The sequence below is a fragment of the Papio anubis genome, chromosome 10, assembly GCF_008728515.1.
Source record: "Papio anubis isolate 15944 chromosome 10, Panubis1.0, whole genome shotgun sequence".
NCBI classification, from domain to species: domain Eukaryota; kingdom Metazoa; phylum Chordata; class Mammalia; order Primates; family Cercopithecidae; genus Papio; species Papio anubis.
The window spans coordinates 106,113,125-106,127,830 of record NC_044985.1 but is presented as its reverse complement, the minus strand read 5'-3'; the positions used below and the strand labels follow the sequence as shown (position 1 = coordinate 106,127,830).

At 47.6% G+C, this 14,706-nt stretch overlaps 1 pseudogene; it reads right to left on the bottom strand.

Annotated features, from left to right (window-relative positions):
* Nucleotides 1–704: 704 nt before the first annotated feature.
* Nucleotides 705–7,151, bottom strand: LOC110740826 (annotated as a pseudogene).
* Between the last annotated feature and the right edge of the window lie 7,555 nt (nt 7,152–14,706).

Sequence of the window (14,706 nt, the reverse complement as noted above, 5' to 3'; positions counted from 1 at the left end):
GGGAGGAAGGCACCTCACCTTGCCCCCGATGAGGGGCGGATCATGCCATGGCAGCGCCGGCGAGCGACAGCGGCGGCAGCCAGCAGAGCCCGAGCAGCAGCCCCGGGAGCCGGCAGGGAGCTGGGGTCGCCGCGGAGGGAGCCCCGGACTGCGGAGACGCAGGAGCCCGGGACGCAGCGGAGACGGTCTCTGGCCTCGCTCCGCTCGAGGACTACGAGTGCAAAATCTGCTACAACTACTTCGATGCGGACCGGCGCGCGCCCAAGCTGCTGGCGTGCTTGCACACCTTCTGCCAGGAGTGCCTGAGCCAGCTGCAGCTCCGCGCCGCCGCCGCCGCCGCCGCTGCCGCCGCGCCTGAGCGCCCGCCGCGCCCGCCGCCCTGGCTCTGCCCGCCCGGCGCCATCGCGTGCCCGGTGTGCCGCCACCGCACGCCGCTGCCCGACAGCCGCGTGCACGGCCTGCCCAACACTGCTTCAAGCGAGGCCTCCTGTTGGCTTCGCGCGCACTCCACCCGCCAGTTCTTACAGATCCTCCGCCTCTCCCGCTGCTCATGCGCCGGCCTGCGCCTGCTGCCCCTCCGCCTACTCCTGGCACTCCTCCACACTGCTGCCCTCCCTGGCTCCTGCTGCAGCTGCTGCTGCCTGCTGAGGATGCGGCCCCTGGGTCTTCAGTGCCCGGCCTCCTGGCCTCATACTGGTTCCCACTTACAGCTGCCAGAACCAGCAAGCCACTGCCATGCAGGTGTGGTCTCCTTCCTCTCCATGGTGGTGCTGCTCTTCACCGGCCTCATCTTCGTCAACCACTACGGCGGCGGGGGACCCCCCGGAGGAGGGGCGCCCCCTGGCGAGGCACCTGCCGCTGGGTCGCCCTCACCCTCGCCCGTGGGGCCCATCTGCCTGTCGGTGGCCAGCATCCTGGCACTCTTCTCAGTCGTTGTCACCTGGGTCATCTGCTGGCTCAAGTATCGGCCCGAGGGTGCGGCCGCGGGCTCGACGGGGGGCAGCGGCGGCGGCGGCCCGAGGGCACGGGCGGCGGCGGGCGGCGCGCGGAGGAGCGACACATAGCCGGGCCGCGCGGCGAACCTGGCGTCTGCACCTCCGGCTCCGCGCGGCGGGAGAAGAGGGGGCCTCTGGCTCTGTGCGCTCGACCTTCTGCGCCCTCTCCCTGCGGCCCTCGGGCTTTCCCGGACTCACACCCTCTCCCTACTCGGCCACTGAGGGGCCTCGGTTTTCTGTCCCTCGGGCTTCTGTCGCCCCTCGCCCTTCGCGCTGGGCCAGAGAGGGAAACTGAACAGGCGGGGATGCTGGTGGGAGGTCTCTTTTGCCCGGACTGTGCAAAACTGACCTCCGCGTTATGCACCACCTTCGTCCTCGTCAGAGTGTGCGGCCATCCCTCCCTAGAGCACAAGGATCTTCAGAGAGGAGGCAAGGGGAGGGGGAGCCCCGCCGCCCCGCCCGAAAGCTGGTGTTCTGGCTGCCAGGACTTGAGAGTTTCTTTAAAGGTGCAGCTGCGCGCGCGCACACGTGCATCTGTGGCGGCTGTGAATGGACTTAAATTGGCCGGAGGAAGAATGAATGGGATGTAAACGTGACAGGAAAAGGGTTTCCTGCTTCGTAGCGGTCCTGGAAAGGGAGAGATCCTGAGCGCTGAGAGTGACGGACACTCCCCGCCCGCACAGCGCTGGCGTGCCGGGAGCGGCTGGAAGAACCCGCGGGCAGCAGCTGGGCGCGATGGGGCAGGTGCACGGCGCGCGTGCGCGCTCGGGGCAGACTCCGAGCGGCGGAGGTGGCGGTGCGCCCAGGGCGGGGGGCCCTGTTGCTCATGGCCGGGTGTTGTCTGGAGCAGAGCCCAGAAGTCTCATCTCCTGGAAGCTTGTGGTTGTTTTATTCACGGTGTTACTGCCAGGAAGTCATTTCATCTTCTGTAACTGGACTCAGGGAGCTTAAAGAGCCTGTTCTCCCTTCTCTCAAAAGTGACTTACTGTTGCCCCCACCTGGAAGATATTGAAAGCTATTCACAGCGAATATAAACTATATTTTCTCCTTTCCCTCGCCTTTTTTTCTTAATTTCATTTAAGATATAATTTATTTTTGAATATATAAATCCGGAAATTTTTGTGCGTTAAGATTTCCAGAAAATTGTTTGATAAGCGGTGACATTAGTCCCATGCCTCGCGTCCAAATACATTTCGAAATTAGGAGCAGAAAATAAAGGCCTGTTGGTAATTGATTCAATATTTTATACTGTGAAATAACTAATGACTTTTAATTATCTGATAAAATATAAACTAGTGCCCAAAGATGAAATCAACTAACTGAAGGTCTTTCTGCCTTTGACTACAAAGATATATATCGTATACATTTATTAGAAAGTATTATATGATTTTGAATTTAACTGTTTGATATTGTTGGAATCACTGAAATGTTCACATACAGTCACATGAGATGAAAAAGAATATATATCTATCTGATTTTGTAACTACAAAGATGAATTACCAGTGTATGTTGCAAGTGGGTTAGATGCCTTTTTCTTAAGAAGGGAAACTGTTCCAAATGTACTTTATATGAAAACATTCCTTATTCCATCTTTTGAAATTTGGAATAAGACAAAGTTTTCATGCTTAAAAATCACAGAAGCTGCTGAAGGTATGCTATTATTCCTCAAGTATTTATGCAAGCTGTCTGCATGATCTCCTGACACTATTCTATTAATTGAACTTGAATCGAGCATTTGTATCTATCATAAGAGTGAAGTAATTTATTGGCCATTGATAAGTGGTTTGACTGCAATGTAGAAACTACAGTATGAAGTGTTTTATGTCTGCATTGTCTTAATAATAAAAACAAGAGGTCTTTATAGAAATATCTATTTTTATGACATTGATTTCATGGTAAACTTGCTCCATTATTTGTGTGGCACTTCTCTTCCTTAAATACACATCCCCATCTAAATCCAAATTTCACATTTTTAAATGGGGCTGAGAGAGAAATAACTCACACATTGAAATGTGCTTTGCTAAGATGGGCATTTTGTGGGATTATTTCTAGGAATAATGACCCTGGAAGGCCCAGTGAGATCTGTTGTATTCTGAAGAGAGAAGTAACTTACATATTTACTACCACAACTTCTACTAAAACTAAACTCTGTTGTTAGACTTTGTTCTTGCTTTGTATGAAATGTTTTTAGGTTTCTATTACTAAAAATCACTTTTCAGAGCTTAGTTTTATTTATACCCCCATGTCTTGTGTTTTACTTCTATACTCATTTTTACCTTTTATTCATTCTTTATTTACCTCCATTGCTAAGATTCTGTTTGCACTAAAAACTACTGAGTTGCAGAAGTGCAGCTACACATGTATATATATATGTATTAGGTATCTGTTTAAAGATATATTGTGTATAAAATATATGAATACTGGTAACAACTTGGCTTTGTGACTGTAACAATGTGTACATGTGTACACACACATGAGTTTTTTATGTGTGCTAAACTGGCAACCTGGAAGTCTGTCTAAAGTTACTATGGGCACCAAGTTTCCTCTTAGAGTTTATTTGTGTTCCAGAGAAGTATGTCAATAATGTAACCTAAAAGATTCCTCATAACTGAGAAATACATTCTTGAATCACCTCAATGGCAACAAAAGCCACATTTTGCTTCTCTTATGAATTACATGCATAAATTTTATGTAATTAAAATTTGAGTTAGAATACTTTTAAGTCAAAGAGACACACTTAGCAGCTCAGTATCTAAACATGGAGAGATATTTTCTGTGGCTTACCAATACTTTATTGCTAATTTCTGATTGTGTTATCAGGAACTGAGTGGCAGGATATGGTCATGGAAAATATCTATCTGGTTTCTAGTGGTTATCTGGCATTCAGGTCTCTCTCCCCTCTCTCCATTCAGCAGATTGGATTTAATCATTTATATTCACACGGAAAGACCTGCACACCAGCACCTTAGACAAAGCAGGAGTTTAAGGAGTAATTGTTGAAATAACAAGTGAGTTGTCAGGAGGGCTCCTGGTGAAAATGGAGTATTTTTCTCCCTTCCAGTGGCAAATCTCTTCATCTCGGAAAAGCTTGATTTAATCCTGGACACCTCTTCACCTTATGAGTGAGAACTACCAGTAGAGTCACTACAAAAAGCCAGACCTGGTCTGGTCTTTGTACCTGATTGGAAATTCCTGGTTCCCATGGGCTGCATTATGCCTAGGTTCTGGGGCTACAGGTTAGACTTATCATCATGCTTTCATAGGATCTACATTTCAGGTGAAAGAAACTCATGATGCAGGTGGTGAATTAAACATTCAGCCTCTGAATACAATATGATTTAGTGAACAACATACACATCTAAAAAACACATTGGATTTGGGGTCAGCATCTGCAGCCAGGAGGTGTAAGCCTGAACATTGGTTCTTTCTTTAGTCAGAAAGGCCATTAAAAATCATTTAACCTCTTTTGAGTCTCAGGTTCCCCATCTATAAAATTAGAGGTGGGGAGTATCAGCGCCCCCTACCTCATGGAGTTGGTGTGAAGATTTGTACACATAAGAGGATAAATTCATGAAAATTATTTGGAAGCTAAAGCCCTATATGGACCTTGCTTTTATTTAGGTCTCCAAGTGTCTAATATTACCTCCCCAGAGAGGTCTGCCTTGGCAACTCTATTCCCAGTGGATGTCTATCCCAGTTTTACTTTCTTAATGAGATTTACTTTGTATAATACGTGTTATACTGTTTGCAGTAGTCTTACTTATCAGTTGCATTTTTCATCACTCTCCTGCAACCAGAATGTAAAGACATGAACAGGAACTTTGTCTATCTGGTCATCCATTTGATGCACAAAGCCTTAACTAGTTCTGGGCACGTAGTGAGTGACTGATAAGTGTTCTGTTGAGTCTGCTGAAGGGACACTCTGGAATGAATCTTAGGTGACCTGGTTTCCCAGACTTACATTCCCAGACTTACATAACTCCTGAGATCCTGGGAGGCTTAGGTAAACAGTTTCCTTCCTTACTTCATAAGAATTTTTGAAAGGCGAAAAAAATATTTATGTCAAGCACTTTGAGTTTTGAGAAAAATTAACACTATAATAGTGGAACTCTTACGTTTTATATTCAGTGATAGGAACTGCTAGAGATACTAAAGGACATTTGGCCTCCATTTTTTAATCAGTTCTGCATTGTGTGACATTTTAAGGTATCTTTGTGAACATGTCTACATTGTTGCCTCCAAGGCTAGCAGCACCTGCATAACTGGGAAAAAAGCACATTGCAGTGGAATTTCCAACATGAGAACAAGATCTATTAAATTTCTTACTATTTGTTACTCCCTGTTTTATTAAGTATTCAATCTTTGCCATTTTAATAAATCGTTCTTCATAGAATTGCTAATTCTATGGTCTTAATAACTAAGCAATTTCCTAGTTACTATGATCTTAATAACTAACTAATTCCCCAGTTATTCTGTGATTCAACTCTTACCCTCTTTAATCATTTAATTCCTGTTAGCTAATATTTGTATTTCACGTTTCTGCTATTATACAAAGATAATGAAATTCACATTATGGACAATGAACTGCATGCTTGCTAAATGTGCATTACACTTCTTCCTTTGAAATCATATGTTTTTTATTGTATTTGTTATAGTGCAAGTTTGTTTGAGTAGCTAATATTTACTGTAGTATCTATTTCTGAAATGAGTGTTAGAAATGACTGCAGCCAGATCTTAGTTTGAAGTTATATGAATGAAGAAAGTGTAAGAAATTGAATTTATCTTCTGCTAGAGATCTCTTTTGATTTTCCATATAAGATAAGCTTTGTAATGTATATCAGCATTGTTTCCTTCAATCTGTTTTGATTCTAAGTCTTCTATACTCTTATGCAGACTAAAATATGCCAAAGAAAAACCAGTTTGTTTCTGTGATGAATTCACAATAATTTCTGATTATAAAATATACTTGGAGAAGTAAGAATATTCAATGCCTAATTTCCAAGAATATTCCTAGGAGCTGAGGAAGAATGTGAACACTTCCTTTTTTTTTTTTTTAAGTTGTCTTTGCATGTAAAATTGGATTATCTTTGGTTTAGAAATACCATACCTCCATGGGGTTGAGTGGGGAATGTTGAAGTAGGAAAAGAGTGGAGAAAATATGCAAAAAGTTCTTTTAGCTTTTAATCTTACAGAACATACTACACAATAAACAGAAGAGAGCGTGTTTAATTACTACAAGAATAGAACAATTTTATTTCAACAACTACGATTTCAAGAACTGTGGTAATCTATGGTCCACTCAGCTATCTCATAGCACATAAACCAGTATTCTCCATCATATATAAATAACACATTTGTGTCACTACTGTGTGACTTTAAAAATATTTTGTAGTCAAATTTGAGAGGCAGAGAGCAAATTCTATCTGATGCAAAGTTTGGGGAAGAATTAACTTTCAGTGAGAATTAGTCTTGGCTTGGAAAAACTGGAGGGCCAAGCTTTGCAAGGCAAATGATTTGTCCCTAGAAGCTCATTTCCTATTAAATTCACACATAGCAAATTTATCCACCATGTGAGCTTTATGGAGGTTCTCAACCCTATTAGCACATTAGAATTACCTGGAGAGCTTTAAAAAAAAAATTGCAGAAGCACCGTTCCTGTCCCCAGAGACACATATTTAATAGGTCGGGGCGGCGGCGGAGAAGAAGATGCATCGGTATTCTTTTAAAGTCACCCCAAGTGAGACTATGTGCAGCCAAATTTGAGAGCCATTATATTTACCGTAGTTACTGAAAGGCAAGTCTTCCTAATCTCACTTTAATGAACTAAACACCACCACATGCCCTGTCTTAGAAACCGATTGGGAGATCCTGAGGCAATGGTTGGATTTTGGATTTTGGAAGTGGTCTTGAATCACCAAAGGAGGGTTATTTAATCGTTGCTTCTCTCTCTCTCTCTCTCTCTCTCTCTCTCTCTCTCTCTCTCTCTCTCTCTCCCTCTCCCTCTCACACACACACGCTCCTGTTGTTACCTTTGCGTTCAAAGGAAGGTTGAGTAAATATTCGCATCCGCATTTGGCTGCTGGGATCTCTTCTCACGTGGGCGGGGTGGCGGTTGCTCCTTCCCCCATCAGCGGGCTTTTCTGTGGGCTTCCCCATCCCCCACAAAATAGGTGCTTTCCAAGTCCCCTGAGTCATCAAAATGCAGTGACAACGAGGGGATTTGAGGACGGATTATGTGGATAATCAGGGAAGTCTCGAGGTTAAATGAACAAAACATCGCCAGTGATAGATGTGGGTGTCATCGCCAGTGACAGCTGAAAGGGGAATCTCAACTTGTCTGCTGGTCGCTGACAGGTGCCGACGGGCGAGCTGATATAGCGCAGAGTCGTTTTTTAAAATACTCGCCAGGAGAGTTGTTTAAAGGACCCTTTTTAATAGTAGCCATTCAGTGTGTAAATTAATTCCACTCTCTTAGGTGCAGGTATACTGAGTGTGCACAGAGGCCAAGCTTCCGGCAGTCAGTGGGAGGCGGGGGTTACCTCCTTTTCTCTCCTTGTGGGTGCGCACGCCAGCGGTGGCTTCCAGCTGAGCCCAAGGACTCTCATGGGAAGGGCAGGGCCCGCGGGCCGAAGACTGGAGCCCCTGCTTACTCTGCAACCGCGGCCCACGGCAGCCACTGCCACTGGGACGCCGGGGGTGGGAGGGACAGAATCCCGCACCCTGGGGCTAGCGGGGTCTTCCTTGCCCCCTGCAGCCTCTCCGGCTGGAAAGGACCCAAGGCCTCCCGAGGTGCCAGGCGCTGAGCCCCTCTCGGTCGGGCCAACGACGCTTTAGGCTGTCCCGTTCGCCCCAGTTCCCAGCTCCATTACAGGTGAGTTTGAGATCGAAAAGGCAGAGGAGGGCTCGGGGACAAATCGAAGGCACAAGGACGCTGCCATGAGCCCATTTGTCACGCGTGGAGGGAACCAGCGGCCACACTATCTTGCTAACCCCATCACTCGGCATCCCTGCTGAGTTTGGTTTGCCTTTGGGTGAACCTGGTATTCAGCCTTACCTGTAACGTCCCGGATTTCAGGGGCTGGGGAGTAGGTTATTTACAACCAGATGACGTTTTTAATATTTCTAGATGCCCATGGGCCGCTCCCAGAGCCCGCCCGAAAGCTGCGCGTTCGCATTTATTTGTAAAAATAGCAGAGGTGCCCAAAAAAGTAAATTAAGAAAAAAACAGACGCCGGGTACGGTGCCTGCGCCCTGCGGGGAGTCGCCTTCGTTTAGTCCCAGGTTTCTCCTTCGCTTTTGGCAGCAGGGGTTCGAGAGTCTCAGCCCCGAACGGCTCCCGAAAACCTGCTCCCCGCCGAAAGTCCCCAATTTCCCCTCGGCTTCCAAAGATGCAAAGAGCATCTTGACAAACCGTCTCATTACCCGAGGGCGGGACAGTATGACCTGGACACGAAAGTTGGAGGGGGGACTTGGAAACACCTTAGGAGTCTAGAGGTGCGTTTGTAAATTTCTCCCCAGGGGCCGAACCTGCGTTCTCACGCCCAGGAGCCCAAGACCTGGCCTCCGCAACGACACAGTCCTTATCCCAGACCTTCTACGATGTCTCCATAATCAGACTTGGCGGTCGGGAAGAAGGCGAGGATCGCTGCGGGGCTTGCCGTGGAGTAGGAAGGACTCAGAACGACGGCAAAGACGCCTCATTCCAAATGCAGAGCAGATCGGCTGTAACAGGAAGGCGAGAAGGTTGGAATTCTTACTGTGTATCTTCACCTTTCGCCCGCCGTTGTCCCGACCGAATAAGAGGCTGAAGTGTCTCAAGTTGTTTTCTGCATGGAAATTAGGTTAATAAATTTTCCCCGGGAGGAAAAAAAAAAAAAGTTGTTTAAAATAAGAAACACTTTAGGCAGGGCACAGTGGCTCACACCTGTAAACCCAACACTTTGGGAGGCCGAGGCCAGACGGTCCTTTGAGGCCAGGAGTTCCAGACCAGCCTAGTCAATACAGCGAGATCCCTGTCTCTTAACAAAAAATACAAAAATTAGCCGGGCATGGTGGCACATGCCTGTAGTCCCAGCTACCTGGAAGGCTGAGGCGGGAGGATCGCTTGAGCCAGGAGTTGGAGGCTGCAGTGAGCTGTGATCTGGCCACTGCACTCCAGCCTGGGTGACAAAGCAAGACCCCGTCTCAATCAATCAATCATATAAGCAAGCACTTTAAAGTGGGATTATTGGACGTATTTTAAAAGGGAAATGAGGTGAAGTAAATTTCTAAATTATTTTCAGTCGAGATAAGTTACTTTGGTGTCTCCTGAAGGCATTAAAGGTAACTTTTGTTGACATTTACTTACTGACAGAACAAGGCAAACAATGAAAGATGAAGTATTGGCCGGGCGCGGTGGCTCACGCCTGTTATCCCAGCACTTTGGGAGGCCAAGGTGGGCGGATCACGAGGTCAGGAGATCGAGACCATCCTGGCTAACACGGTGAAACCCCGTCTCTACTAAAAAAAAAAAAAAAAAAAAAAAAAATACAAAAAATTAGCCGGGCGAGGTGGCGGCGCCTGTAGTCCCAGCTACTCGGGAGGCTGAGGCAGGAGAATGGCGTAAACCCGGGAGGCGGAGCTTGCAGTGAGCCGAGATGGCGCCACCGCACTTCAGCCTGGGCGACTGAGCGAGACTCTGTCACCAAAAAAAAAAAAAAAAAAAAAAAAAAAAAAAAAAAAAAAAAAAGATGAAGTATGCTTTCCGGGGCTGATCAAAGTAGTTGAAAACCAGTACCTTCTAACGGATCAGGACTGGCAACATAACCTTGTTCTGATTTAAACCCTAACACAGCGGCGGCTTAGCTGTGTGAACTTAGGCAAGTTAATTAACCTCTGTGTACCTCCTTTTTTCATTTTAACTAGATATAACCTAATTGATTTGAGCAGTAAGTAGTTGAATCTTTGTAACACACTGAGAACAATGCCATTATATACTAAGCACTCAATAAACATATACTGTTATGATTCACCATTATCAAGTACTGTTGTCACCACATGTGGATTTCCTTAGTTCTCTTGAGATACCTTATTCAGATTATTTCGATGGGGAACCCTGGCAGCAGGACCAAGAAACAGCAGGCCCTCCAAGCCCTCATGTTGCCAGCCCCAAGACACCAAACATGTCCAAGAAATCTCAAGAAGAGTGTCGTCTGATTCCCAGGACAGAGACTGAGACAGGTGAAAGATTGCTGAGCAGTTTGTAATGCTAGGCAGGGCATAGCGGCATCCTCTTCCCTGATCCCGCCATCCTGGCACTTCAGTGACTTCTACTTTAAAAGGGTTTATTCCAAGTATTTGTTTTATTTATCTTCACCGTTTCTCTTATCTTGCTGCACTTTTGCAAAGTTTGAGCAGGCAAAGTCCAAACTCGATTTATTTTAAAACCTTGGGGGCAAACCAAATAGGATTTTTCTTAAGTCAGTACTAAGTAAGGGTATATGTAATTTGTCTAGCCCATGATAGGATCATAAATATTGCATTTTCCTTTCTAATATCTTTTTCCCTAACTCAACCACCTATATTCTGCTGCCCCCAAATATACAAGAATCTCCCGTATTATGGAAGAGTGAATTGCGAATGCAGATCAGTTCTCCCAGTGCAAATGTGCCCTTCAAATTGGAAATGATCATTCATTGTTGCCTAATGTAATATATCACCTGGATTCCATGCAGAACATCAGTTAGGATTCATTTTATCAGATATATCTTAGTAATTCTATTCTGATATTTGATGCCTCCCTCTATTTCTCTCTCTTCCTCCATGGTTCTTTTCAGTTTGGAACAATCCTCTCTTTTTCCAGGCGTTTTCCCTTTTTTCTGTCTCTAATATTATCCATTCCTAGGACTTTCCTGCTTTTTGAGCTTGGAAAGCTTCTCTGATTTTTCCTGCCACCCTGCTTTTGAATGTCCCGTGGTCTGGCTCCTGCCCTCCTGAGCCATTCTCCTCCAGTGAAACCCACACAGTTTGCTCTTCTAAAAGTCAAACTACTTCACCAAGCCCCCATCATGTGACCTTGTACTGAGAGACCAGAAATTATCTTCTGTTACAGGCATGATTCTCATGTCCCCATTATGACAGGGGTGCCTGGTGTTTCTGAGGACCTCTATGGATTGCTTTGGAGATATGATTAGGTTTGGAGATGCCACAAAGATTCCCTTTCAACAATGGACCTTCTCACCTCTTCCACCGGTACATGTTTCTGTTTACTTCCCTGATGAGCAGTTCTAAGTTGTTTATTGGTAGGTTTTACTTTATCAGTGGTTCTTGTGATAAGAACTGCTCTCTTTGACTGTGTAGCACTTCTGCATATTGCTCTGAGAAATCTGTAGTGTTCACAGTGGCTTTGGGAGTCCAAGGTGGGAGAATGGCTTGAGACCAAGAGTTCAAGAGCAGCCTTGAGGCTCCATCTCAAGAAAGAAAGGCAGTGGGAAGAGAGAAAGAGAGAGGGAAAGAGGGAGAGAGAGAGAGAGCAAGGAGAAGTAGTAGAAGAAGAAGAACAACAAGAAGAACTAGAAAAAAAAGAAAGAAGGAAAGAGAAAGAAAGAGAAAGAAAGAAAGAAAGAAAGAAGGAAAGAAAGAAAGAGAAAGAAAGAAAGAAAGAAAGAAAGAAAGAAAGAAAGAAAGAAAGAAAAGAAAATTCGTGGTCTCTTTTCAAGCCTTTACCACAGGGCCACAAGCTGTTGCCTCCACTTCATCTGTTGCATTCCTTGGTCCCAAACTTCTTAAGCTTTCAAAGATGTGTTCAAAGACTTTGTAATAACTTATGAAACTTTGTGAAAGTATTTCCTCCCGAATTCTTCCTGCTGGTTTATTTTCCATTTATCTCACAGAAATGCCAGCCAAGGAATGATGACTGGCTCTTTAGGGTCTTGGGCTCCTCTGGATTATCTGGAAAGAGGGGTCTTCCATACCCCTCCCACTGCCAAAGTGGTAGTAGCTCTTCTGAATCACCCAGGAGGAAAATACAGACTTGCCCCCACGATGTGGAGCAGGGCACTCCTAGCTTTGCCAACATCTCCCCTGCCTTGGAGGGAGTTTCCTTCTGTATGGGAAATGGGAGTGACAGGTTCTATAGAGTGGTGATGTGGACACCAAGAAGGTGTGCTATCATTTTCTATCAAATAAAAATGCAATTTTCAGCAGACAGGAGTTAGATTAAGAGGCCCAGGTCCATCTTGGATTTTTGAGCCACGATCACTGGAAGGGAGGAGTCCCATACCTCTGGCATGTCAACGGTGACAGCTACCCTAACCCTGGAGGTGATTCGAGGGACAGAGCTAAAGGGAGCCTCAGTCGGTCCATCAGAAGGTTCAGTCCTCCTGTCACCCAGCCTCCCACAGCCATTTTGAAATATCTTTCCAAAGAAGACAATGGGAAACATCTAGAGAGATGCTGGGCCCCCAGAGAAGGCAAGCACTACCTCTTTTGGAGGGAAGCATATCTGCAGGTTTGGAAGCCCAGGCCCTGCCAGGAGTTTTACAGGACCTCAGCCTACCACAGCACAGTAGGCATTCACTAAAGTGTTGTGGACTACATGGTTTCATCACTTTCCTTTATCCTTGCCTTTCCTTCAGCCAACACTCCTTCCTCCTCTCCCTTCTCTGCAGGGAGCTACAGCCTTCCCAGACCTCTCCTGCTGAAATATCAACTGCATCCCAGCTTTTCATACCCGTTCACTCACTACCCCACCCTTGGTCCTTCAAAATTCTCCTGAGCTGAGCTTCAGTCTTACAACCAATCTCCTGGCACGGTGCATATATATGTGTGTGTGTGTGTGTGTGTGTGTGTGTGTGTGTGTGTGTATTGCTGTTTTCTAGACCATCAGCTCTGCCAGGGCAAAGACTTTGGTCTGTTTCTTTGCTGTGGCGCCAGCACTAGGAAAGGCACATAGTAGAAGCTCAATAAGTATATGTGGAATAAATGAAAGGCCAAGGGTGCCAGAATGCGATCGACTCCAGAAGCCGGAAGACTAGCCGGGCCAACGATTCAGTGGGAGAAGAGGGGGACAATCAAATAATCTGGTGACCCGCAAGGTTCGCAGGTGCCTCAGGTCCAGGAGATGACCCGTGATCAAAGGAGCCTGAGAACTTTCAGAGGGAGAATGAATGATTGAATGTGAGAATGCGGACACCGGAGTGTGCCCAGCACGAAGGAAACAGCAAGGAAGAGGGCGGTGCTCCAGGCGCTGCTAAACTCTGGCGGGTGGTGCTCGCGGGCCACTGCCACACGCACTCTCGTCTCCGCTAGTGCGGCCCAAGCAGCGCAGTGGGGCAGGTTCCTTCGCAGGCCACCGGGTGCCCAAGGCTGCGTGCTAGGGCTCAGTAGCTCCCGGCAGCGCGCTCGAAGGAAGGGCTCAGTGTGCGGTGAGACTTTCTGCTTCCCGGGGAGGCTCCGAAAGGCCCTCGAGCCAAGGGCGCCCGAGGACGCGAGGGTGGGCAGGCCAGTCCTTTAGGGTGGGGACCAGCTGAAGGCCAGACCTCCGACGCCAAGCTTGATGCAGCTTTTATAATTTTTCTTTATCCAGCAGAATCTCTTGAAGGGACGACGGTCCAGGCTCAAAGCGCAGAAAGGTTAGGACCTACTAGTATAGGGTGGGACTAGGGAGCAAGGTCAGGCCAGGAGGCCAAACCCTGCTTTTCTGAGAGAGGTGGTCACCCAGGACACCCCGCCCCAAGGCGTTCTCCCGTGAAAGCCCAGGGTCCCTGCCTTCAGAGGACGAGACTGCTGCGGGGCTGCCCGGAAATAACCTGAGTTTGCACCCACCCCCTCTAACCCCAATCTCCAGCCAGCTTTCCCACTTGCGACCCGGAGACTGCGAGCTTTCCCGGTTCTCTATGCCAATAATTGGAGGATCCCTCTCTCTCCCCAGAACTCACTCCTGAGCAGTGTGCTGGTCCTACAGCAACCTAGTCACCTGGGAGGAGTTGGTCGCCCGGACGACTTATAAGGTCTTTCCCGCGCCATCCCCCAGAGTAGTTTTTCGGGGCGTCCTGGGGCAACAGGAGGTTTTCTGCCTCCCCCTGTCGCTTCCTCCCAGGCTCCTTTTCAGAGGGTCCTAGGGAAGAGGAGGACTGAGAACCGCGTGGTCCCCTTTGAGCCTGGGGGTGAGGGGACGGAGAAATGGGCCATGAAGTGTCCTCGCCAGTCCCTGTGAGAGTTTCTGAACGCGTGCCCAAATAGTGAGTGGGAGGCATTTCCCGGCCTGTCCAGGGATCTAGAGCGGTCCTGCTAGCGCGCAACCAGCCCGTGTTTCCGGAAAGGCCTCCCTGCGCGCCGGGTGAGCAGCCAGCGCCAGGAGAGCCCAGAAAGGTGGAAGTCACGGTGGAAACGCCCGCCACGCTGCTGCTTCTCCAAACGCGCTCTGGGAAGGGATTAGGCGCCCCCTGCACTTTCACTTTGGGCGTGATTGATGCGAACGGCGAGCTAAGGGCTGCGTAATTAATAAAGATTATGCCGGTTTTGTGGAAACGTTCCTCTTAATTAATGAAGGAGGGGGTTCTAAGGGTGTTTGATTTGCATTTGGAAAATTCCCTCGGCGGCTCGGGCTCCGTGGTGAAGCGGCCGCTGGGACCCGGGACTAATTGGCAACCGCCCGGCCGAGGCGTTCTTGTTCCGGATCAAGTGTACCCCCATCCTGTTCCCCTCGCCCCGAAGTCTACCGGGCCGCACT